Here is a 25,756-nt window from a genome sequence, read left to right as displayed (position 1 = left end):
AGGAGTAAGGCTCGTGGTACAGTGGGTCTTGGCTCGTCACAGTTTCATGTTTGAAGACTTATTCCCTCGCGCTGGTGGTGCCTGGCCTGCTGTTCAAACGCATGCCTTGTTTTTTAGACTGCAACCATTAGAAACAAACCAGTAATAATCTTACTGCTGCACAAGGAAACACACCAAGCGAAAATGACTCAGCAAAAAGAGTTCGCCAGAACCAAGACCCAGCTATTAAGCACCCAGAGATAGGACATTCACTGTCCTTTATTTTAATGCCCGTAGTGAATGTGTCCTTTCCTGATTGGATGGGGCCTCACTTCACAGTCTCTCACAGTTTAAAAAGAGTTGGTGAAACAGAAATGAAGGGAAAGAGGAAGGGGCTGCTGGCCAACGCCATCAAGTTCTGAGAGCGCAGCTGGGCCTGTGGGCATGCAAACGTTTACCAGGTGGGGGAGATGAAAGGTTTGCAGGAGAATCTTACCAGGTAAGGGCGCCTTTTGGAATATCAACAGATGGAACACAATTTGATAGAGCAAAGTTTCTCACACCACTGCGTGGACAACCTCCAGCGCACACTCTCACTGCCCCCCAGACTTTCACTCTGCCATACCTTGCCTTCCGTTCCAGACCAAAAGTCTTTCTTCCTCTAAGTTGTGCTTGCCAGGCACTTTGCCACAGTGATCCAAAGTAACTACTGCACTCCTTTCCAGTGTGACACAGGACATTCAAGCGTGGGATGGAGTCTCTCCCCACTGCCAAGATCCTGACAACCACAACCTTCCAACTGATTGATCACCCCCAAAATTAAGATACCGGGGACAGACCTAAATACTATGTAGAGGTCTGGGAAATTGTCTGGAGAAGTACTTCCTAATAGGCACACACATGTCAGATTTCCATAGGGTGCTTCTGCACATGCTGATAGGGGAAAAGAAGAGGTTTATGACGTCAAAAAATTGCAGGCTGCTCTGCTGGAGTTGTGGGCACTTTTGGAAGTTAGGAAGCAGCTTTGGCTGTGGGACTGGGGTCAATAATTTGGCTAGCTGACTATGAGCCTCTGATGTCCATTTCTTTCCCTGAATCAAATGACCTCTCAGAGTGGACAATATTGCAGTTTCAAGGCGAGTTATGGTACATATAGCATAATGCTTACTTTACCTAAGAGGGCCACAGATAGTTTGTTTTCAGCTGACAGAAATCATCTTACATTTACAGCTCAGGACAGCTGTCTCTCATCAACTGTTACTGCGACTTTTTTTTTCTCCCCTCAGAGTCAATTTAATGCTAAGTTATCTATCAGATGCTAACTTGGAGCTGTGTCTTGTGAGGCTGTGGCGAGCACTGAGGAACTAGGTAAGGAAGAGCTGAGGCACTGGCGATGAAATCTAATCACTTGCATTATATTTATATCAATATTCCCAGCTGTGGCGAAGTTGGTGGTTTCTCCCTGGAAGTCAGGTTTGCTTTATATGACACACAATAGTCAGCACTGAAGTGCTGAGTGCTGGCCGGTCTAAAGGCGATTTTTCCTTGGCCCTGTGAACTTCGTTCTTTGGATCCTTGTCTTGTTGCATTATAAATCTTCTCTATAACTTCTAATGCCCAGACTCCTTCCAGGCAGCGCTCCTAATTATAGCTCCCCTGAGTCACTGGAGGCTTTAAGAACCAGAATGCTGAGAGACAGATATCCTATGAAAACAAATCTATTTCACTGGGGGTATAGCTCAGGGGTAGAGCATTTGACTGCAGATCAAGAGGTCCCTGGTTCAAATCCAGGTGCCCCCTGTGTACTCTTGACTTTTGCTTTAGAGTATGGGATTGCGTTTGGCTTTTATTATCTCTGTGGTTCATGGCTGACTGAATAATAACAACTTCCCTTGAGCTCTTTGGACATTGCAAGAGCTGACCTAGGCTCTCTCTACATTCACTGTCTTCTGCATCTCTTTCAGTACTTTTACCAGGTATACACTGTTTGAACGTCTTTCACGGAGATTGAGACTCAGGGATGATCTGTAACCTGTAAAAGTCAAAAGCTGCAAAGGGAGAGTCAGGATTTGAACTCAGCATGCCTTCAGTGACCTCACTATGCCACTCACGTCCCTATGCTGATAGGAAACGCTGTGTCGGGCAGGCGTGGTGACACACAGCTGTAATCTCAGCCCTTGGGACACAGCAACGGAAGATCAGGAGGTCTAGGCTGGCTTTATAAAGAGCTGCAAGGAAATCCAAGAAATTTAGTGACTATGCCCTGAGAGGAGCCAAGAAAGACAATCCTGGGGATGTAGGTTAAGTGACAGATAGGTGTGTGGCTGTGTAAGGTTCCATCCCAGTAAATGAGAGAGAGAGAGACAGAGAGAGAGAGACAGAGAGAGACAGAGAGAGAGAGACAGAGAGAGACAGAGAGAGACAGAGAGAGACAGAGAGAGACAGAGAGACAGAGAGAGACAGAGAGAGACAGAGAGAGACAGAGAGAGGTGTGTGTGTGTGTGCGTGCATGTGGACTAAGTAGGAGAGACATGTCTATCCACAGAGCAGCAGTTTAAATATAAACTGGCCTGAAGTTAAGGAACTGCACATGGTTCCACACCAGCACGGTGGTTCTCAACCTGTGAGTCGTGACCTCTGCGGGGGTGGGGTGGGGGCATGTGATCAAAGGACCCTTTCAGAGGGTCGCCGAAGACTGCTGGAAAACACAGCTATTTACATTACAAATCATTACAGTTATGAAGTAGCAATGAAAATAATTTTATGGTTGGAGTAGGAAGATTGAGAACTGCCGTTCCCCACACCAGAGCTTGGTGAATGTCTGTTACCTTGGGTCCCCATTCATCTTCAGTAGCCATCACGCCTGCATCAGTTGCCTGCGTTTAGGCCAGGCTGCATGTTTCAGTCAGTTCAGTAGTCAGCCAGTCTGTCAGGAGTGAGTGTGTTCTAAGGAGACACTTGCCATCCTGTCTTTGACCATGAGACTATTGTAAGAATGAACTGGAAGACAGTAGACATTCCCCAGGGATTTCCTACTGTGTGTGTGTGTGTGTGTGTGTGTGTATGTGTGTGTGTGTGTGTGTGTGTGTGTATGTGTGTGTGTGTCAGGGTGGGGGTAGTGGGGGTGGGGATGTCCGATGCTCTGGTGGCAGCCAGACTGGAGAAAGATTTACAATCGGTCAGATGACCTTTGCTGGAGAGACTTGGGGCTGCAGGAGTGGTGGGAAGGGAACCGTGCCTTAGCCAGGCATGTCTTGCTTTTTCGCTAAACCCCCTCCTCAAGTCAGGCCCCAGAAGATGGGCTTGGAAGCGGTAGGGGTGGGGGAATGGGGGTGTTTCAGGATCTCTTTGTCTCTCTTCCAATGTGGTCCACGTTGTAAGATGTCTTCTTTTTCTGATTTTCCCTATTATTTTGGCTCTTTTCATTGATTTAGGATGGATGCGTGGTCAAGCTTCACTTGCTGGGTCAGAGGCTGAGACTGTAAGTTTGGTTAACAGTTTAATGACATTGCAAGCACATCTACTATGCACGGGGCTGTACGAAGTACCACTCCAGAGATGGGCGAGATTCAGGCCCCATCCCCACTCTCAACCGGAATGCAGACGTGAACCATAGGAGGCAGTGTGTGAGCTGGGCCGGATGTGCCAGAGTTAGCCGCACAGAGGAGGCAGTGATTACTTCCGCCTAGAGGAGGGGAGGCTAGGGGAGGCTTCGGAGAGGAACATCTGGCCAGTCAGTTTCAGAGAATAATGTCCCATAGATGGAGCACGGGATGGAGGTGGATGGCGGAGAAGACAGTGTGGGCAGGTCTAGGCAAAAGCAACAGCAGCTGACTGGATAAAGCTGGAGCCGGGTAGCTGCGTAGAGTGAAGGAGGGAGAAGTTGAAGAGACAAGTAGAAATCAAGGGCGAGGACCTCTGTGTGCTGCCCTATGAGACTTAGGGTTCACTGAGAAGGCGTTTGCAAGGGGTGTGTAAAGAGACCTGGTTTCTTGAAAGGCCCTGGGAGCAGAGTGGGTGGAGGTGGGGATGGAGGTGGGAACAGGGAGAGGGTGCTGGTTGACTTGGGCCAACCTGAGATCAAACAGCAGGTAGTGATTAACTGGAGCTGGGAAAAGGAGATGGGCACGGCCTAGAGTTGCCTGAAATATTTGGCCTGGATGGCAGTGGTGTCAGCAAGCAAGGCAGGGATGGAAATGGTTTGTCAGCTGGGCGGCTATGCTGGCCCAGCGCTGAGTCCTGAGCGACATCACAGCACCAGCCCCATAACCTGCTCATTAGGGCCCCTGGGACTAGACACTTGACTTACGTTGTGCCTCCATTTCTCACTGGCAAAGCAAGCACACTTTCACTAGTGTTTATTTTACGTCTTGTTTTGGTTTTGAGGGTAGCTGTTCAGTGCAATGTGGGGCACACTGCAAATGCTCAGTGGGTCTGAGCTGTTGTTACAACAGAGCGAAACACGTGGAGATGTAGGGCCGGGAGATCGGAAGTTTAATTTGGGCCACAATGGTTTTGAAATCTAAGGTTCCAGCCAGCCTTTAATCCCAGCACTCAGGGAGGCAGTGGCAGGCGGATTGCTATGAGTTCGAGGCCAGCCTGGTCTACAAAGCGAGTCCAGGACAGCCACGGCTACACAGAGAAACCCTGTCTTGAAAAACAAACAAACAAAAAGAAATCTAAGGTTCCTTTTGGGCATCAGAGTGGAGAGGGTGGCAGTAAGTATTTTAAGCCTTCAGAAAGGCTCTGATCCACAGTCCCAGCCCTACAGTGGCTGACAGGCCTTGTAGGGGCAGTTTTGTTACAGTGACTGCAGTGACTAAGTTAGCACCTGAAGAAACAGGAATCCCCTGGGGTGAACTGTGAATTTTGAACTATCTGTCATTCTCTGCTTTGATTTAAAAAAATTCTTTTTTACTTACTTTTAACTTATGTGCATTGGCATAAGGGCATCAGATCTTAGAGTTATAGATAGTCTAGAGCTGCCATGTAGGTGCTGGGAATTGAACCCAGGTCCTTTAGAAGGGCAGGCAGTGCTCTTAACCACTGAGCCATCTCTCCAGCTGCTCTGTTCTGCTTTGTTTTTCTTTCTTTTTGTTTTCATTTTTGCTTTGCTTTGCTTTAACTCTGAAACAAAACTGTGAAGTCCCTGCATGGAAATCTGATGAAACAGGAACAGTGCATGCACACATGCTATATTTGCCTCTAATGTCAGAGTCGAACGTGAAATTCTGAAGTCCGTTTGTAGGCAGACACCAAGTCTGGATACTTTCCTAGCCCCACCTTCTTGGCGGCCACTTGTGCTGAGAACGCTGATTTACCTGGAGATGTGTGTGCAGCTGATGATAAGATAGTTAGACCGAGGAGACAGGCCTGCGCTTTAGGTGGGGAGAAGAAAAGAACTGCTGAGGCTCTGCGGAAAGCAGGAAGCAGTGTGGTGAGAAAGGTAATTAGGGATGGTTCACAATCCCAGTGGAATCTCAGGCATGAGAACAACTTACAAGGCGTGATGTAAGGCGTAAGAACAGAACAAAGGCTTACATGAGGCTTGTACCTGTCCTGGGGGTATAGCTCAGTGGTAGAGCATTTGACTGCAGATCAAGAGGTCCCTGGTTCAAATCCAGGTGCCCCCTGTGTTGGTTTTTGTTTGTTTGTTTCAGTTATCAACTTCATACTCAACTAGCACCAAACTGAAAGAAGTGTTTATTCTAAAGTTCACATCAATATCCTGGCTCATTGATTCCCTGGTAGGGGAGCTACGGCCTCACTGGCCCATAAGTCAATCCTTCTAACACCAGAACTCAGGTAAAGTCACATATACTGAGACTACACACATACTTCGTATACACACACACACACACACACACACACACACACACACACACACACCACACACTTTACATGTACCTTTAGGTCAATCTTTTTAATCACATCCTTTGCAACTCCTTTTTCTTTAAGCTTCAAATAATGTTTGATTCTTCAAAAGAGACTTGTAAAGATAGTACAAAGAAGTCCCTGCCTTTCCTGTTAACATTACTTTCTTATAGACCCCTGACATGTTTTTTAATCTATGAAATAAACATTGGTACACGGTACACCCCTATTAATTAACCACACCATGGAATTTATTCAGATGTACACTTTTTCTTCCTCCTCCTCCTCTCCTCCCCCCTTTTCCTGGCTTGTTGTTGCTCAAGGACCCAATCTGGGCCATTATGTTACATTTACTTTTTTTTTTTTTGAGAGTGGGTGGATTTCAAGACAGGGTTTCTCTGCGTAGCCTTGGCTGTCCTAGACTCGCTTTGTAGACCAGGCTGGCCTCGGAACTCACAGCGATCCATCTGCCTCTGCCTCTCTGAGTGCTGGGATTAAAGGCGTGCGCCACCACGTCCGGCTCTACATTTACTTTCTTAAGCAGTGGATGGTGTTTAACACAGAAGCTCACAATTGGTCAAAGTGCAGACAATAAGTAACAGTGGGTGTCCAACCACGAACAAGACATGTGTGTCATGCACCCGTCCCCACCCCTCACCCCAAGTCTCTGGAACCATGGAGGAAGGGAGACTGTAAGAGCCAGGTGTCAGGAGGGACTGGACAGGACAAGACCCCACCCTCCTGAACTCACAGGCGCTGTGGCTGCCAGCACAAGATCAAGGTGGTCCACATTTAGGATGAAGGGAGGGCTGTGATGGTTTGAAGGAGACCAGCTCCCATTGGCTCATTCATTTGCGTGCGGTTTGGTCCCCAGTCGGTGGCGGAACTGCTTGGGAAGGATCAGGTGGTGTGGCTTCGTTGGAGGCGGGGTGTCACTGGGGTTGGGCTTTGAGGTTTCCAAAGCCATGTCATTCCTAGTTAGCGTCCCCTCTCTCTGTCTTGTGCCTGTGGATCAAGATATAAGTTATCAGATTTTACTACTCCAGCATGGGGCCTGCCTGCTGCCGTGATGGTCGTAGGCTCCCCCTTCACACTGTGAGCCCCAAATTAAATGCTTTCGTTTTATAATTTGCCTTGGTCATGGCGTTTTAATCACAGTAACAGAAAAGTTATTAAGACAAAGGGGAGGGGAGGATCTAAGGAGTCACCCCAACCCCCAACCCCAACTGAGCAGCTGTAGACAATTGATGGCTCCTCAGGGAGTCAGTTTCCTTTAAGGGTGTAGGCCCTGGTAAGTTAAAGAGATGCAGCAGTTAACAGTGCATTCTTCTTCTTAGGACATATAGGCCTGGGATGCAGTGGCTCCTGCATCTTGGCAGAGGACGTTGAGATCAAGGCATCCTTGTCCATCCTTGCCCCAGCTCCCACGTGACAGCTCTCCTGGAAATACACCTTTGAGTTCACCTAACTTGCCCTTTTAGCCACGGTTTCAGCTCGTACCTGCTTCCTGGGTTGCCCTCTGAAAAATTCATACTATGTGGCCTAGTATGTAGGGCCTAGAGTTCTTAGGTGTAGCAGACAATATAGCTAGCCTGTCAGTTTCTCCTTTAGCCTCTACCTCCATAGTCTGTACTGACCCGACCTCAATGGTGGAATTGTATATTTCCTCACAGGGGTGACTCTGGCGATGACGTGTCTTCTCTACCCACTTCCCTCTCCTGTTCCATGTTCCTGCCCTCTCCCAGGATGCTCTAGAGTCACCTCCCGCATAATCTGGCCTTTGAATTTATTTGTTTTATCTTATTTATGGAGACAAGGTCTTGTATATGGTCCAGGTTGTTGCCTCTGCCTTCTGCCTTCTGGCATCAAAGGTATGTGGTATATTTGAGACAGGGTCTTAATCTGTAGCTCCTGCCTGACCGGGAGCTTGATATGTAGATCAAGTTGACCTCAGACTCATGGAGTTTCACCTGCCTTTGCCTCCCAAGTGCTAAAATTAAGGGCAAGTGCAACCCTGTCTAGTTTGAATTCTTTAAACAAATTTTTAACCACTTCTTTCTTTGTTCCTTTGTTTGTTTGTTTGTTTCTTTTTTTTCTGTGTGGGGTGTGTGTGTTGTGTAATGTACACATTGAGCCCAAGAAGTGGGTATGAGGGAGAAGTGTTTAGCTTAGAGAGCAAGTTAAGTGAATTCAAGGCTGTACTTCCAAGATCGCTGTCACATGGGAGCTAATGAGGATAGCTTGGTCTCAAACTTGTTTGTTAAGATATAGTAACTGCTGTATCCCAGGTCCATCTGCTCTAAGGAGAGGAATGGACCCCTCAACACTACATCCTTTCTCCATGGTCAATGAACTCAACTTTCAGTGTTTTACACACACACACACACACACACACACACACACACACACACACACACACACGGAGGTCAGAGGTCAACTTGCAGGAGTCAGTTATCCCCTTTTATGGTGGGGATCCCAGGGACTGAACTCAACTGATCAAGCCTGGCAGCAGGGTGACTTTATCTGAAGGTTCTGGGATAGCATCCTGTGTTATGCTCTTCCTCTTCCTCTTCCTTTGAGACAGGACTCTTGATTGGTTCAGAGCACACCAATTAGGCTAGATTGGCCGGCAGGAGGCTCCTGGGTTCCTCTTGTCTGCCTACTCAGCACAGAGATTAGAAGTACTTTAACACATTTAGCATCTTTATTTGGGCTCCTGGGGGTCAAACTCAGGTCATTATGCTTGAAAAAAAAAAAAAAAAAAAAAAAAAAAAAAAAGCACTTGCTGACAGACTATCCTCCTTTGAAATATGTCAGTAATAAGTGTGTATGGTGTTTGTCTTATGAAGAATCAAATTTTACACAAAGAGCATGTTGGCCACTTCTGTCGCTGCTGACACTCCTATACAGCTGTGACCAGAGCTGGGGCAGAGGATTGGTTGACAAGCACAGCCAATCACTTGGGCATGTGGCCGGAAGGATGGGGGGGGGGAGCACAAGGAGACTTATGGTTTCTATTTGATGTTTCCCTGAAGGTTGCCCTATCACAGGGGTCCTTAGAGAAAACCCAAGAGGCACTTGATTACATCCTACTTTAAAAGAAAATGAATTGCACCCAAACTTTCATTAAACAGGGTACAGGCCGGTCTCATCTTTCTTTGAAAAGAAATGACAAGTAAAATTCATTATGTACTACTTGATGGATTTTGTTTCAGTCTGGGGCAAATTGGGCTCTGAAAGGATGATCCTTCTCTCATTGTAATGCAATTAGGGCGACTTCTTATGGATTTGTCCCCCACTCTCTGCAGTGGGTTCAGGCCAGCTAGCTCTGGTTTCTTTTTATATGTGTGTTGGGGGTAGCAATAGTGTGCTCTTTCCTGAGTTCCACGTTAGAACTGAATATGTCAACTGAGTGCACAGCAGTAATTACTCTATGAGGGAAAGCAGTTCTGGTTTTCACTCTCTCTCTCTCTCTCTCTCTCTCTTCTCTCTCTCTCTCTCTCTCTCTCTCTCTCTCTCTCTTTCTCCCGCTCCCCCCCTTGTGTGTGTGTGTGTGCGCGCACACGCGCACATGTTTGCTTGTATTTTAGCATCTATATAGAAGCTCCAGATAGCTCATATTGGTGCACTTGAGCCATGGGGCAGTCCACTGAAGTACAGGTCACTGATGGGCTGTAATCTTCCCTCAGAGCTCTGGAGGCAGAAGCTTCAGCTCCACTCAAGTGGGCTAAAGGCAAAATGTTAGCCGGACTCCACACTCCCAGAAGCCTCTGGGGGACTCTGCCCATAGTATCCTCAGTTTGCGGTTTCTTTGGCTCATTGCTCTTTCCTCCATCTTTAAAGCCAGCAGCACAGTGCCATCAAATCTCTCTGTTATGGTTTCTATCCTGTCTCCTCTGTGTAGGCAAGTGGCGATGGCAAAGATTGTGTATCAGGCTAGAGTTATGATGCGGAAGGGAGAGGAAGCAGTGCCCGGAAAGCGAGGCAGTGGTGAGTTTAAGGCTAGCATGTGTTACAGAGTTCAAAGTCAGCCTGGGCAACTTAGTGAGACCCTGTCTCGGTCAATCAGTCAATCAATCAATAAAGCAAGCAAGCAAGCTAGGGTGAGGGGAGTGGCAGACTGTTTGCCTACCAAGCGTTCAACCCAAAGCATTACAAATAATACCAGTAATACAAAGACAAGAGTCTTGAAAGGGGTTTCTCTTTTCTTTTCTTTCTCGTTCTTGTTCTTTTCACAGTTTGTGAACAACCCTTTGAAGATAGCTAAGTAGCTCACACTCTCCTCCACACCAAGTTAAAAATCTCATTTTCCCACACCGGGAGTTGAACCCGGGCCGCCTGGGTGAAAACCAGGAATCCTGACCGCTAGACCATATGGGAATTGACAGTCAGTGACAGTCAGACTGCCTCCTTGAGGCAGTCACTTGTGAAGCTGAAGAAGCTAGCCTCACCGTTGCCTCCCTGAGGAGGAATGTAGGGGTGCTTAGAGGTTAAGGAAGCTTAGAGGTTAAGGTCTGGAGTGTGGGGAAAGGTGATTGAAGGGGCGGGGGAGGGGAGGGAAGAGAAGTGATTGTGGTCTGTGCGTACTCAGTCAAACTGACTGCTTTTCCTAGGACGCATGCTCAGAGAACAACAGCATTAGCAAACTCTGAGTTTTGGCTCTCAGCGAAGTTTTGGCCTCTGATGTCAGAGGATCAGCGAAACCTAAAGTGTCTCTGAAAGCCAAATTAGGCACCCATCACCACGGTAACCACTTCGCCTGCTGTCTATGACGAAGCTCATGGGAACGCGCTGCCTAGATAGAGGGACCAGGAAGCCGATGTTTTGTAAAAGAGCAGGCTAGCGGGCTAGTGCGGGCATGGGTCTCGTGTTCACTAGGAACGCGCTGAAACCACTGAATCTGGCCTGCGTGCTGGAGCGGACAGCCCACCGCTCAGTACCGATCTCAGCGCGCGTTCAGGTTGGACGAGCCCGGTTACTGGGCACCACCTTTGCCACGAAGTAAAGTTAGTTTTAGCTGCGGTGATCTTCTCTTTCCTTCCTTCCCTCCCTCCCCACCCTCCTCTTTCCGTTAAAGAATTAAGACACCAGGTTGGTCTGGTACATCTTCATTTACTTAAGCAAATAACCGACACAAAACAAAACTTCTTCAAGATCACATCTCTAGGCTTAATAATGTGCAACTCAATGTATTTTGAATAGTTGTTTGTCTGTTGGGTGCTTAACTATTTGCTGACTCAGCGACTTACCGTCTCTCCGTGCTGCGAGGTCTTGTGTGATAAATTATGGAACGGCGTGTTATTAAATTACCACACTCCCTTGCATCAGATGCTGCCATTAGGCATATTTTTTGAGAACTGAAATAATCACATTGCAAAGGAGAGGGAACTCTGATAGCTGAGCTTAGGTGCTCGAAGAAGCTTGTCTCCCAACCCCCCCCCCCCCCCCCCCACTTCTGCTGTGCTGCTTTCTAAACCCCAGGGTACTTGGCTTTGGCTGAATCAAGGAATGGAATAAGACTGGAGAAGATGGCTAGGCGACTAAAGTCTGTCAAGGACCTCTTGCGTTCCAATTACCTGGAGCCAGTTAAGAACTAGTATCTGGAGCCAGGCTTGGTGGCACCCGCCTTTAATTCCAGCACTTGGGGAGGCAGAGGCAAGTATGTCGCTGCGGGTTCGAGGCCAGCCTCGTTTACAAAGGGAGTCTAGGACGGTCAAGGCTACACAGAGAAACCCTGTCTCGAAAAAGAAACAACATTATCAGTATCTGGGCCCCACTGGAAAAAAAATCAGAGTGTTTGGGGGAGATGCTAAGGAATTTTGATTTTCTATATTTTCTACCACTAGGATTACCCTTTGTTATTGCACGGATGACAGAACATACAGATTCACACATACACGAGTCTGGTCTCTGTATGTAGTTCTGTCTGAAACCGAACTCTGGCATCTGTTGGTGATGGCTGGCTTTTAAGCAGAGCTGCTTTCGTTTTATAATCTAATGATGCAGGGCTGATTGGAGTAGGCAAGGATGAAGTAGGCGAGTAGGTGTTAACGTAAGTAAATTTGAAAACAACCTCTCTCTTGTGCTATTGCCACCGGGTCCCCCCTAACCTACAGGATACAACCAGAATTTGAAGCTGCAAGGCTGAGTTCCTTGAAAGATTTGACGCAGTGTCACAAAACTGCCAGAAGGCGGCAGCAGAGAGCTACCAACTGGGTCCTAGAGGCCATGAGAACCGTGGTCGTTGACCTGGCAGACGTTAGCTTTACAGCAAAGAGCTGGCTACCTAGGGAGTGTTTGCAAAGAACTCTTCTGCCTAAACAACTCGAAGTCTGCAGAGCTGCGGCTGCGGCTGAGGGCAGGCAGGTATCTCTTCGCCCCTGCTAGTGGGCGGAGAAGAGGCGCTGCAGTCGGGGATGGCAGCTGGCGAGTCAGGAGCTGCTGGGTCGGGGTGAGAGCTAAGAGTGAAGTTATCAGCTCAAGGAATCCTATTCTCTTCCCAGGTGGCTATCTGTCCAGTGTTCCAACGGTCCATTGCTGTGGTAAGAGCAGGAAGCAGTGAGCTACCACCAATGAACCATATAATTAAAAAACACGTTAAACTATGATTATGGGGAAGCCTAGACCCCAATCCCTTATTAAGAAACTCTTTTTGAAAATGCCTTTGCATTACAACAAATGAACTTAAGGCCTACAAGACAGTAGGTGATTAAATACAGCGATTAGGGTAGAATCAATACTTGCTCTGGAAGTTTCTTGTGAAAGGGTAGATGCTTGAGTGGCCAGGGAAGGCTTCTTCTAAGGAAGTGAAATTTGATCTGGGCCTTAATGGATGAGGAGCTTTGAGAAAGGCCTGGAGGGTGTGCCCTGAGCGCAGCGGGAACCTTGGCTTTTTGCAGGCCTGCCAGGAGGCGCCTGTGAGTGTAAAGTGTTGCGGGGCTGAACCCACTTCTTGGCTGTTAGTGAGCTGTGCTTTCCCTGGATGTTTTCCCGCATGTTCTGAAGAATACAGTCCAATTTCCTTAAGAGTGGAGTGTATCATTAACGCTGAAGAAGTAAATATGGATGCCACATAGCGCCTGACACAGCGGCTCACAGTGAGACAGTTTGCAGGACATGGATGATGCCTAGTTCTTCCCGATAGCCAACTGGGGCACTGTAATATTGACTCTGTGAAGAGGTGAGGTTTGCTCAGTTTCCGTCTGGATAAATAGGAATATACCTAGACCTTTGTGATGATGATAAAAGGGTTCTCTGCAAGGAGAACCAGGCAGTGATACAAGAAAGGGCCCAAGAAGTAAATCTTCTAATTACTCATGCATGGACTGTCATCGGCACTCATGGCTGTGGCCCACGTGGTGCTTAGGACTCAGTGTGTTGATTAAAAAAAAATATCCTGTCTCTTTGGGCACGGTTGCTTTTTGCTTTCTATACACAATCACCCATAGGTCTCCCCCCACCCCATTTCTTGGCTTACTTACATAACTGTCTAAAATATCACACCTTTTTCAAGTAATTTCTGTAAAAGGATTCCTTCTTTCCCAGGACATTTGCAAAACATTAGCTTGTATTTGGGTTGGAGGCCCAACAGATCTTGTCTGCCCAATGTAAAATGTTTTTTTTTTTCATTTTATTCTTGTTCTGTGTATATGCATGTGTGCGTGTGTGTTCACTTGTGTGTGTGGGGGGGTGTGGGGGTGTATTGACTTGTATATATAGGTGCACATGCATGTGGAAGCCAGAGGATGGCCTTGGGTGTCATTCCTCAGGAATCGGCCACCTTATTTTTAGAGACGGAGCCTTTCACTGGCCTGAAGCTCGTTGATTGGTCTGGGCTGGCTGGCCAAAGAGCCCCAAGCATCTGTCTGTCTCTGCCTCCCCACCGCTTTTGTTACAAAGCAGGCCACCACTGTGTGTGTTTGTTCATTTGTTTTAGTGTGAGTTTTGGGGATTGAACTCGGGTCCTTGAGCTTGCAAGGCAAACACTTTCCTGACAGAACCATCTCGTAGTTCTCCCTCCTCCTCCCTTCCCGCCCTTCTCCTTCCACTTCCCCCTCTCTTCCTCATTCTCTCTTAGTCCCTCTTCCTCTTTTCCTCTTCCCTTCCCCCTCTTCCTCCTCCCCCTCCCTTCTCCTTCTCTCTTCTCTCCCTTCCTTTTCTCCTCCTCCTCCTCCTCCTCTCTCATGCTCCTCCTATTATATGAGCAACTTGAAAGCAAAATGCTTTCCCACTGCTCACAGTAGCTCTCTGGGCCGATGACTCTCATCAGAACGGAAGTGAGGTTGAAGGTGGCGTCAGAAAGCACACAGCCATCACCATGGGACAGAGCATCATGGGGATATGAGAGACAGTGCCTGAGAAACCCTCTCCATTCTCTGAGGTACTTTTACCGAGACTGGCTGTAATATCGGAACTTCTGTCTTCCTCCCTCCTTCTCTCTGTAGGTGTCTTTATGACAACACCATTTCTCCCTCTGCTGTTGGATCAGGAGTGCTATAAATCCTACTTGTGAGTCCTTTTGGCAGGTCAAATCACTTCCCATTTGGGCCCCCGAGAGAAAGCGCATTGCTCGCTGGGCAGTACCAGCATTGTTCCAGGGTGGTTCTCAGATAGCACCTCTACATTTCTTCCTGACAGCATGGGTTTGCAGAGAGCTCAGAGGCAGTATTATTTAATTACCTAGTGTCTGCTAGTGGGCTATGCATTCTTTTAAGAAGGTATTTATTTCCCTTAGACATTTGTCAGGGTGTCAGGACATCCATAAAAATATTGGAGGACGAGGAAAGAGAAATTACAGCTAATTATCTGAAGCTCCACAAAACAAGGGGAAATTTAAATGTGAAGAAATGAATTCCTTTCCAGTGCTTACTATCCACAAAGGAGAGTAGTTATTAGTTACAAATCTGAGTCACAGTTGAACCCAGCTTTACTGAACCCAGGGCAGCAAGTTGAATCATCTTTGTAGGTCCAGGCATCTTTTCTTTTGACTAGAACATGTGCTCGCTTCTTGTCTCCAGCCATTTGCGTGTCTTCAAAGTGGTAGTGGTGACATTAGGGATGTGGCTGTGTGGCCTTGCCTATTGTGTTTGGGGTGGGATTCTTGGGCCATGCATGATTTTTCTGGAACTGTCCTGGTGTTTGTAGCAGAAGGGTTGCACTGGGGTGCTTCGTGGTTTGGAGAAGTCTAAGGTCAACTAGTTTCGCCTGGGGAGGGTTCAGTTGGTTGGTGGTTACTGATGCCATCTTCTGCATTTGTGCCCAGTAGTCTGGTATCTCTGGCTGCACTAGGTTTCCCTGTTATCTTAGTTATTGGGCTCCTGGGGTGCTGTTGTTGCCCCTGTGGGCTAGTGGGAACACTACTCTGTAGTTGCCTAGGTGAGACTCCCCTGACTGATGTTTGGGAGACATGGGAAGCTGTTGAAGCTATCTACGGGAGCAGAAGGCAGCTTCTGAGAGGTAGCAGAGGCATTTCTCATCACCCAATCTGATCTGGGGTGAAGGGCTTTGCAAGTAACAGGACTAAACCAAGACTCATGCATCCAAGAACAGGGGCAAGCCAAGACGCATGCGTTCCAGCATTGGCAGTCACACCTGGACAGAGTCCTTTATCCTTAGGACATTCCTTTGACTCTGTATTAACACACTGATGATGTCTGGTCTGAAATGTAAAGAAGTGAACTTGAGGTACTACCTCTTACTTCCCTCTGCCTCTTTGTGGGAGCCTATCACTTTGGTGGGAGAGACTTGGGGTTTTCCCACATCCTCAGCATTGAAATTGCTTTTTTCCTGAGGGCAGAGAGCCTTGTGGTGAGCCACCAGATACCCAAAAGTAACCTGCCATGGTATCTTACTGAACATATGGTCCCTGGATGCACGGAGGCATCATCTGGAGATTCATAAGAGATGCAGTCTCAGGCTCTACCTGGTTCTCATGGACCAGAATCTGCAGGGTGAACAAGGTCCCAGGTGACTGATGTGTGCACGTAGAGATTTGGGAAGCAGGAAGGTAGAGGGCCATGTATGATTAGCCGATGTAGGCTTAGCTCTACTAAGCTGGAGAGTTAAAGAGATTTAGGAAATCCTCTTTCTCCTGAAAAAGCTTGCTTCTGTAAGCCATTAAATTGCTACAAAAAATCCCATTTTGGGCCCATGAAGCTGACGATTAACAATTTTCCTTTTTATATTCGTGGTACAGCCACTAGTCACTTGCTCAAGGGAAATAAATGTCTCAGATCGATGATGGCAAATTCAATGTGAGGAAATTAGAGAAGGATGCTTACTCATGATGAAATTCCTTGTTTCACATTTGGTAGATAAAGAGAAGGAACAATGAGGGACGGGATGAGGGAAGCCCTAAAGTTCGTGACTGTATAACCTGCCATATCTGAGGGTTTTTTGGGGGGTTGTCTTTACCATGGCACTAGGAGCTTGTAAGAAGCACAGTTAATTGATTTGTGTGGCTATAGCCCATCCTCCTTAAAGATGCTCTGAAGTAGGACCATTTCACTGAGAAGTTAGTTTTGAAAATGCTGCGAGCCACATAATCCTCTTGCACGCACACAGCAGATGTCGTCATGAAGGGGTTGCAAAGGCCTCCAGCTTGTCGAACACGTGCTGCCCTCAAGCAGACCACAGAATGATGTGCTCTCTGCACACATTCTAGAATATTCTAACCTACAGCCAGTCCCTTGTATAGGATCATCCAGGCTATTTGTGGGGTCGGCAAGTTCCACCTGGTGGAACTTCACTGACTCGACTTTACTATTGGTGTTTTCATGTACCAACAGATGTGCCTTAGGTGTGTCCAGGGTTTGTTTCTGCCAACCGGAACAGCCAATTCAGAGGACACCACATATTATCTCTTACCCCCTAATTCACTCTCCTCTCATCTGTTATTACTTAGGTCTCCCTTAGTGAGTTCCATTGGATGAGGAAGAACCTGGCACCTCTCACTCAAAGCCTCGCCCAGGCTCTCAGGCTAGATTCCTGAAATTCTGACTGGCCAGTATGAGAGTTGGATAGTTACCAGTATAAATCTACCTACTGAGTTGGCAGTGGTCTCCCAGTGAGAGCTGTGAGAGGCAAAGGCATGGACTTGTCAATCAAGGACCCTGCAGAGGTACGTCATGCCGTTTCTTGGTGTAGTCTTGCAAATGTTTTCAAAGGCATGTGGTATCGTATAGATGAGGCACATGGATGCCAAGATGGAGGTCTGGGAGGGTCTCCACTTTCTTTTTTCTTTTGCGATGGGAAGGGGTTTGTGTGCACACTCAGAAAACAAGCTTCTTTCTGGGGCAATGCACCTAGCCTTGAGGAGCCTGATGCGTGTTCCACGGAGCTAATTTTGGTACTTATTAGAAGAGAATATGAGCCTTGCCTGAGGATGGGCATAGAGATGTTGGGGCTGAGGCAGAACAAGTCCAGAAAGCCAAGGCATTGTCAGAGGCAGTGAGTAGGGTTATATCCCCTTGGATGGTCATGCCATGACCTTGGCGTAGGTGGAGTGTTTGCCCATTCCTGGACTTGGCAAGTACACAATCTTGCTTTGACCAATGAGATGTTAGGAAGTCTAGTGTGAGCCGAAGCTTGACTACACTGGTTCAAGAGCTTCCCTTGTGTGGGTGTCTGGACTCCTTTGGTCTTGATAGGAAGCTGATAGGAACTCAATGATAGCTTAGAGCCAAACGCAGGCAACCTTGATCTTAAATCAAGGAACTCAGAAAGCTCATCACAGGTCAGTTAAATTACAGTTGTAACAGGCTCCAGACCATAGTAGGTGCCCCAGACCATAGCACAACTGGCTCCATTGAGGGAAGTGCCATTTAGGCTATAAAACTCAGGACATAGACAGTACCATCTGCCAAAACTAAAACAAAGACCCAATCCATCAAATTCTGTAGTTCTGGGAAAGTCTCTAAATGTACTAACCTTGCTTTTTGGATTCTGTAGTTCCTCTTCAGGAGGACTATTCTTGTTAACTGAAGCATGCCAACACAGAACATGGTTTTTGTGTTTAAAAACTTGTCCTGAGAAAGGTTCAGGGCTATACTGGGATCCTGAACACCTGGTGTAGTCATCAGCCAGCTAATAAAGACTTTTTATTGGCTTAAATCCATGTCTGAGAAGTCTTCTGTGGTGGATACCCCACACATAGTCAACTTGCAGATCTGTGACTACTAGAGCAAGTGCTCTCCGTAAGCCATGGTGTTTGAGAACTTGCTTGTTAGGCAGCATCACCGCGTCAACAGCTGCCTGATACACCGGGTTAAAGTTAAACAGGTTTCTCCAGTTCACTCTTCTCAGAGTCCTTAATCTGCTTAGCATATGGCAATTCTTGAAGATGATCAGAGTGGATAGCGTTTTCCAGGGTACTCTACTTTTTCAGAACACCATACGATATCAAGGCAGGCAGGAATATAGCTCATTCCTGGAGATGGGTCTCTGTAGGGAAAGTAATTAAACCTTCCCTTTCCCCTTCCCCACAGCGCAGTGGAAATAGGGAAGTTCATCCTGAGAAGAACTGATCACGTGGTGGGCTACAGACCAGATGGTTACTGGGTCAGATTGTTAGGAAGATAGATTTGGTGTGAGCAGGTACACACAACTATTGATCTGCCTCCAGCAATTATTTCTTCTTTGGGGGGGAGTGGCTATGAAGTATTAAAGAGGAGAGGCTCAAAGTCTGTCTGAGATGAGGGAAACACATGCTGCAGAGACTGTAAGAACGGGAATGTGAGGCCCTGGAGAGATGGCTCAACAGTTAGGAGTGTCTGCTGCTCTTGCAGTGCCTATGTTGAGTGGCTCAGAACCTTTTATGACTCCAGCTCCAGGATATCTGATGCCCTCTTCTGGATTCTGTAGGCACATGCACTCATGTGCACAGACACAGACACAGACACAGACACAGACACACACACAGACACACACACAGACACACACACACAGACACACACACACACACAGACACACACACACAGACACACACACACACACATTTAAAATACATCAAATGAAGTCTTTGCAAACAAGTAAAAGGCTAGGCATATGAGATGATAAAGTGGTCCAGCAGCTGTGGCGTCTGATACGCGTCACTCTGAGTTCCCTTTCTGAGTCTGTCCAGTGTCAGCTCTTATGAAGGAAGAATCTCTTCCTGTGAGGACGGTGAGGCTGCGCATGCTTTCCACCTCAGTGCCCCACCCAGTCTGTGGACTTCCCTTGCCACCAGAGCGATGAATCCTAGAATCTAAGACAAGGGCACTCTAGAGGCTTTTGGCTTCTGGCCTTTAGAACCGTGGCTTGGAAAACCTTTGTTATTTGTCTAAGGCCAGATGATAGTCCCTATGACCGCTCATCACTGTCACTATAGTGTGAAATTGTTCAGGGACAAACTCAAATAAATGAATGAGGCCATGTTCAGTCCAACTTGAGTTATAAAGCCAGGTGTGGACTTGGCCCCTTGGGCCACAGTTCGCTGCTTTGGATAATGGTTTCTTTATTTCAGGTAGCAAATACTTTACTTGCTGAGCCATCTTGCCAGCCCATGGCTTTTTATAACCAACACACAGGGATGCTTTAAGCTGCTGAAAATGCACTTTAAAAATATTGTATGTTTCTCCTAGGATAATGGAAACTCCCAGGAATCCATGAGGGTGAACCCTAGCTAAGACTCCTAGCAAAGGGGGATATGGAGTCTGAAATGGCCACTTCCTGTAACCAGAAAAGGCTTCCAATGGAGAGACTGAGACACCAACCCAGCCATAAAGCCTTAGACCCACAATTTCTCCTGCCAACAAAATGTGCAGCTGTAAAGACAGATCAGAAATGAAAGAAACGGCCAACCAATAACCAGCCCAGCTTGAGACCTATGCCATGACAAAGAGCCCACCCCTGACACTATTAAATGATACTCTGCTATACTTCCAGACAGGAGCCTAGCTTAACTGTCACCTGAGAGGCTTCACTCAGCGGCTAATGGGAACAGATGCAGAGACCCACAGCCAAACATTAGGCAGAGCTTGGGGCATTCTATGGAAGAGGAGGATGAAAGATTGAAGGAGGCCAGAGAGGTCAAGGAGACTATAGGAACCACCAGACGGAGAGCATCCCTGGGCGGGACCTAGGCCCTTGGCTTATGTGTAACAGCTGTGTGGAACTTGTAACACCTGGAGCAGGAGCTGTGTCTGGTTCTGTTGTCTGCCTTCAGACCCCTTTCCCCTAAGTGGGCTGCGTTGTCTTGGCCTCAACAGGCGAAGGTGTGCCTAGTCCTATTTCCTACTGCAACTTGATATACCAAGGCGGGTTCATATCCTTGGGAGGTGTCCCTTTTTCTGAGCCTATTCAGGGGAGAAAAGGAGGATGGGAGGATGGCAGGGAGGTGAGGTGAGAGGGAAAGATCTCGTGTGGGGGTGGGGTGGGGGGAGAAAGGGAGGATGGGAGGATGGCAGGGAGGTGAGGTGAGAGGGAGAGAGGGAAGGGGCAGAGGAGAGAGGGGGAAGCTATGATCAGGATGCAAAATAAATAAATAAATTAATAAAAATGTTGTATATTTCTCCACAGAGCCACTCGCAAGCCTATGGCAGAGAGCACTGAATTCTCATATTCTTCATTTATGTCATATCTCTTCATCTTTTTCTTTTTTATAGACAGGACAAAAAAAAAATATCTCGATGCTGATGTTGATAAATTGGACCCAAGTTAAGTTTGCCTCTATTTTTCAGCGTCCTATGTTTATTTTTGAATTGTTTAAATAAAAGACAGAACACGGAGGAAAATGAGTAAGTAAAATGAATTGCAGCAAATCAAATGTTATGACTTGCTTACTTGCAAAAAAAAAAAAAAGTACACCAAAATTTCAAGGTCAAGGCTGGAGAGACAGCTCCGGCAGTAAAGCAAGCATGGTGAGCTGAGTGTGGCCCCCAGATCTCATGTAAAATTAAAAAAAAAAAATCTGGGAACAGCAAGGCACACTTATAATCTCAGAGCTGGGGCAGAGGCAGAGACAGGAAGTTGTCAGAGGCTCACTGGGGAGCAAGCCAGGCCTGCTTGGAGATCTTGTTTCAGAAAAACAAGGTGTATTGCAACTGAGAATTAGAAGCTGGGCTTGATTTAGGACCTCCCACCCCCATCCCTATCCCCCCTTTCCTCCCGTCCCTCTCCACTCCCCCCCCCCCCCCAGGCAGCAACATACACATGAGCACGCACACATCCATGCACACATCCATGCACACTCACCTGGCCAATTTGTAAGGCCACTGAAACCGAAGTCACTGCTGTGCTGTCTGTGTGTTGGAGAGGTCATCACCCACCTACCATTCGGGTACGCCAGCAGGGACAAGTGTCTCTTCCCCAGTGAACCCCACAGTGCCTGCACAAGAGGCCTCCTGGGTTTCCCTGCATTTGAACATTTACTGGCCTTACAAAGCTGGCCCGGGTTTGTTTTCATTTTGTGACGCACCTAAGTTTTGTGCCCGTGCCCCTCCTCACGGACTGACTGCAGGGGATGTGTTGGGGGAAAGCTGGAAGAGCTGACATGAAATCTTGCCTGCTGGTTACGATCCATTTCTGCTGTCAGTTTTGCTAGCTTCCCCATCACCTAGCTCTAAAACTCTCCTAAACAGAACAGCCAGAATGACAGCAGAGGCTTGACCGCCACCAGCACAGGGCTGAATTCTCACACTTGCGAGGACAAAGACATACTTGAAACCTCTGTCCCTTAGTGTCTCTGTGAGAGAAGCGTCTCTTTCTCCAGAGGTCAAGGAAGAACAAGGGAGGCAAGCGGAGAACCCTGGGTGCTGCTGTAAAAACTCCATTCTTCATTTCTATCCTGTTGGCTCTCCTCAGCTATGAAACGTAGTAATTAGATAATTTTCTGTCTGATTTTTTTCTCTTCCCAGACATCTTCTCATTTTGATGCCTGGTGAGGGGGGCTGGGGTTCAATGTTATCTGCTGGTATTCTTGAGGTCTAAAGGGAAAAATATCACAAGCCACCACCTCACTTTGAAGACAGCATCTTTTTTTTTTAAAAAAAGATTTATTTATTTATTTTATGTATATGAGTGCTCCGTTTTCATGCACATCAGAAGAGATGGTTTTGAGTCACCACGTGGTTGCTGGGAATTGAACTCAGGACCTGTGAAAGAGCAGTCAGTCTTCTTAACTGATGAGCCATCTCTCCAGCCCCAAGACAGCATCTTTTTAAAGCAGATTCTGAGGTTTGTTTTCTCTAGATTAGTTCTTGGAAGGCACAAAAATGTGATGGAGTCTATTGAATATGTTAAAGGCTTCGAGTGACCCAAACAAAGATTCACGGTAGATTATCATAATTGTGCCTTGATAACGGTTTTACGAGAGTAACCCATACGAGGCTGTTATCAGGGACGAGGTTTTAAAAGCAATTTAGATCTTATAGTTCTTTCTCTTTATTATCTATCTATCTATCTATCTATCTATCTATCTATCTATCTATCTACACACACACACACCATTACTCATACAATACAACTACAAGGCCATATTAAAAAATTTAATAATATTTTATGTATACATTTATATTATTACACATATATAAAATAAACTACATACAGCAAGACAAACCATGAAACAATCAGGAATTATATTAATGTTACACTCATAGTGTTTTTGCCATTTGTATTTAACCTTGAAGAAAACATTTTCCTATCTTGGTGAATCTAAAATTCTGAATGTAAATCAATATCTATCATATCTCATCTCTATCAACTTAAAACATCTATCTAGATCTAAAAACATCTTAACCCCTAAACAACTAAGCTTAATTGTGAAACTAAACTATTTGGTCTTCAGCCCCATCAGAGACTTGAGAAGGACTAAAACTTAATTAACCTGTATGAACCAGAAGTGCAGGTTAGCAGCTTCCAAATTGAAAAAGATGACAGAGACAGTTTGCTGCCTGAACAGTCACCCATAACTCTCTATAACGGAGCATCATCTTCAGCCTTCTGGCCCAATATATCTGACAGACATATTTGTGAGGCAGGAACTATTGAGGACTTGCTTACCCTGTCTTGGCAGAGTTTGGCCGCCAACTCTGCCTGCATCCAATCTTGCCTATTTTTAGGTAGAATTCTGTCAGTGGTCAAAATGAGGACATTTCGCCCAGTACTTGCTTTGCCACATTTGAAGCCATCTCCATAAGGAGGCTCTTTGATGTTCATCATCTTATTTGAGGTAGGCTGGGTGTTGCCAGGAGTTAACCTGTCTCATTGTCAAAGAATGCTTTAAAAAATTAAAACATTTAAATGCCATATTCTGTAGGACTCTGAGGCTTTTGAAGACCTTATCTAACTATTTTACCTTATCTGTCTATAGAATCATACGTATCTGTTACACCTAAGATGTGTATTCTTGTGATATAGACTAGTAATTGACATGACCACGATTTGATCAATGGACAATTAACTTGTCTAACTTACTTATCCTAAGCACCTTGTATTATACTTGAGTGGTATGGGTACAATACCACATATTAGAGTAGAAATATATATATACACACACATATATATACACATATATATATTGTGTATAAAGAATAATCTTAAGTTTGAATTCTATATCAATGTATCAAAATTACACTTATTTTGCATCAATGTACAAATTTCTATACCAATGAGTTAAAACTAACCTTGTGAGCACAATTAAGGCCTTAAGTTGAGGAGCCAACTCAATAATCTACTTTTTGACCTATCATCCCTATATATTTCTATATTCCCCCTTCTTTCTTTTCAACCCCTATCTCCAAACCTAAGAAAGAAAGATAAAGGAAAGAGACATCCCTGAGTCCAACCTTGTCTTTTCTCTGGATAAGACCAATAGTAACTTATAATCAACTCCCAATGAAAATGAACATCTACAGCCCAAGAAAGCAACCAAAAACCTACTAAACCCACTCCCTTAAGGGAAATGGGGCGTTGTTCTCTTAGGGTTTCTTCTGGCTGATCTGAGATGAATAATACCTCTGTAGGGGCCCAAATAAAATTGGGTGAAATGGTTAAGCAGGCTAGGAATAGCATTTGTGGCCCAGTTTCTAAATGTTGCGAAGTTCCAGGCTTACGTCCTATGTGTGACAGTCTGAAATGCTGGAGCAATTGGGGTTGGAAGCTTTCCTTGAAGCTGTCTTGGGAGCTGTCCTGTTCTGATGAGGCACAGCGACTGAAGCACTTGGAGCTGGAACATGAAGGATGCAGGATGTCAGTGTCCAGCATGCTAAGAGGAATGAATCCTGTCAGGTCTGATGCAGCTTCAGAGTCTGGTTCTTTTGTTCTGAAAGCGTATAATTTCTTACAAGTATTATACAGTCCTAAAATTATAACTGTATGAGGAGTGCAGGGTGCACAGAACAATTAAGGCTGGTTCTCTGCTCTTAGCATGAGCAGAAGAAAGACATCTGTAAATCTTCATTCGTGCCATACAAAGAATGGCATCTAATCCTAAGTCACAGGGATTCTGTAACCAACAAGAAGCCTTGTCTATGCATAGACATTCATGTCTCAGCCTGTCTCAGAGCTATTCCCATGTAGTGGGATTAAGGATATAAGTTACCTGCTTGTTCTGCAGTTTTAATTCTTGATCCTGATTGTAGTCCCCTCCCTTATCACCTCCTGAATTCCACCCTCCCTCCCTCATCTCCTCCCTCTCCCTCCCTCCCTCAGCCCTCAGAAAAGGGGGCCCTCGTCCCTAATACCTAGTTTCAGCACATCACGTCTCATTTGTACTACCTGTATCCTCTTCCTCTGTAGCCTGACAAGGCTGCCCAGCCAGGGGGAAGTGATCCACACTGGGGGACCAGAGGACAAGGCCATATTTATCTGCCTGCCTTTATTTGGGCATTTCTGTCTCACTCCTTTTACCAATGGTTGAGAATTGATTGATCACTCTTGTTCTTAAGCTCCAGTGTGGAAGGTTGCACAAGCCATTCAACTCAGTGCATGCATTCTGGCCATTGAGGTGAACTTCCTGTGACTAAACCAATGGAGCATCTTTTGGCTGTCACGGAGGGTGGAGTAGAGGCAAGCGTCCTTTCCTCTAGCTTGGAATTAGAGACGGTGTAGTTTTTTGCACCATTGCAGCCATGTTGCTCTGATGTAGATATTAAGACTGAAGTTGATACCTAAACAACAGAGGCAAGGAACAGAGAGAAAGATGGACCTCTTGAAAAGAACATCCTGATGCCCTGTCTGATGAATATAAAGTCCTGCTAAGGAGTTTCAGTTACCCAGGGTGGTAGAGTCCTCTTTGGGTTATGTTTTCTTCCATTGTTTCTTGCTTCTTTCTCTCTCTCTGCCTTCCTCCTCACTTCTTCCCTTTTTTCTCCTTCCCCTCCTTTCATTTTTATTTTAAAGACAGGGTCTCCTGGAGCTCAGGCCAGCCTCCAGTTTTCTATTCAGTTGATGACTTTTTGCTCTCCTAGTCCTCTTGCCTCCACGTTCCAAGTGTTGGGATTCTAAGCGTACACCATGAGGCCTGGCTCTCGGGGTTGTGCTTTCTCTTGCTTGTAATCAAACAAGGCCCGCATATCCTCATCACTGCTGCTTGTGCTGGAAGGAACCAGAGGAATAATTCTTCCTCTACCCAGCATGCTATCACATAGAATGAGTAAGCCTGGGCAGGATGCTGGCTTAGCTACCTGCCACATCACTTGTGGCGTTGAAGGGTACCTAGCTTCTGGGTGCCCCTCTCCCCTCTTTCTTGCCTTTAATTTGAGACTCTCCATTACTTGGAGATGAGACACATGCAAGGATAGTTCACTCTCATCTTAACTCATTATTTTTCAGACACTCTGGTTCTGATGTTGGTTCTTTGTTTTCTTGTCTAAGATAAAATCCCAACAGGTTTGCCAAATACAACAAAGGCCAGACTTAAGCCTGG

General features: G+C 46.3%; 1 long non-coding RNA gene across 1 annotated transcript; it reads left to right on the top strand.

Annotated features, from left to right (window-relative positions):
- The first annotated feature begins 1,235 nt into the window (after positions 1-1,235).
- Positions 1,236-19,868, top strand: LOC311581871. Its single transcript, XR_014773906.1, has 3 exons — positions 1,236-1,347; positions 16,757-16,972; positions 19,473-19,868. It is a non-coding gene; the product is annotated as an uncharacterized lncRNA (long non-coding RNA).
- Positions 19,869-25,756: the final 5,888 nt, after the last annotated feature.

Source organism: Acomys minous, assembly GCF_964271855.1.
Source record: "Acomys minous genome assembly, chromosome: 13".
Classification (NCBI taxonomy): Eukaryota; Metazoa; Chordata; class Mammalia; order Rodentia; family Muridae; genus Acomys; species Acomys minous.
The sequence above is the reverse complement of the archived record's forward strand: the minus strand, read 5'-3'. Positions and strand labels throughout refer to the sequence as shown.